The sequence below is a fragment of the Diaphorina citri genome, unplaced genomic scaffold (assembly GCF_000475195.1).
Source record: "Diaphorina citri unplaced genomic scaffold, Diaci psyllid genome assembly version 1.1 scaffold2064, whole genome shotgun sequence".
NCBI classification, from domain to species: domain Eukaryota; kingdom Metazoa; phylum Arthropoda; class Insecta; order Hemiptera; family Psyllidae; genus Diaphorina; species Diaphorina citri.
This window is the reverse complement of record NW_007379489.1, coordinates 25,925-26,777: the sequence shown is the minus strand read 5'-3', so window position 1 is coordinate 26,777 and position 853 is coordinate 25,925. Positions and strand designations below refer to the sequence as shown.

Sequence of the window (853 nt, the reverse complement as noted above, 5' to 3'; positions counted from 1 at the left end):
TATTTGACAAATATAAAACCGTAGTATGGCCCCACGATTGAAACCATTTTTCCGGATGGTACTTATGTAGAGTCAGTTTGTGAATACTCCTTGGAGAACGTTCTGAGCTTGAGTCCGCCCTGAAGAAACTCACTACATATCCAAATGGTTCATTTTAATACGTTACATGCAAAATTTTCAAAAACGCCCATGAAGATGTTAGGGATTCAAAAAATCCGAGACCACTCTCGGACTTTTGGGTAACCCAGTATGAAAACTTATGGGGCCACGGGCTACATTACCCGCAGGGGGACTAATTTCCACCTTCTCTTTTACTTTTTACTACTACCTACAGTATAGCGGAGCTGTACTAGTAATGAAATTATTGCAATCGGTCCAAATTTTCAAAATCGGGAAATGGTTGGAAATATCCGTTTTGGGATCCCCTGATGTCAAAAAAGTGATTTTTATCGGTCCAAATGTTCAAAATCGGTGGTTGGAAATATCCGTTTTGGGATCCCCTGATGTCAAAAAAGTGATTTTTAGCCCATGGTCTGTACGTATGTATGTAGTTACGTACGTATGTTTGTACTACAGGTTTAAATGGGAAAATGGGAAAAGGTGGTATACAAAATATCTCAAGAACGGTTTGTCCTAAAGTCCTAGAGCGATGAAATTTGGTATGCTATCCCGGTATGGTCCAAAGACGCGACTGTAATTTGGTAAAAATCGGACAGTCACTCATCCAGATATCAACCAAAGTCAATGTTGCTTCAAACTTCGGACTTAGAAAAAATGGTAAAAATCGGACAGTCACTCATCCAGATATCAACCAAAGTCAATGTTGCTTCAAACTTCGGACTTGGAAAAATTT

The 853-nt window shown here is 39.3% G+C and overlaps 1 long non-coding RNA gene across 1 annotated transcript in view; it reads right to left on the bottom strand.

The window, feature by feature from the left end:
- Positions 1–163: 163 nt before the first annotated feature.
- LOC113471088 overlaps positions 164–853 on the bottom strand; it is a 13,858-nt gene continuing 13,168 nt past the window's right edge. Inside the window, exon 3 of the long non-coding RNA XR_003393920.1 lies at positions 164–324. This is a non-coding gene — a long non-coding RNA (uncharacterized LOC113471088). The remainder of the gene's footprint in view (positions 325–853) is intronic.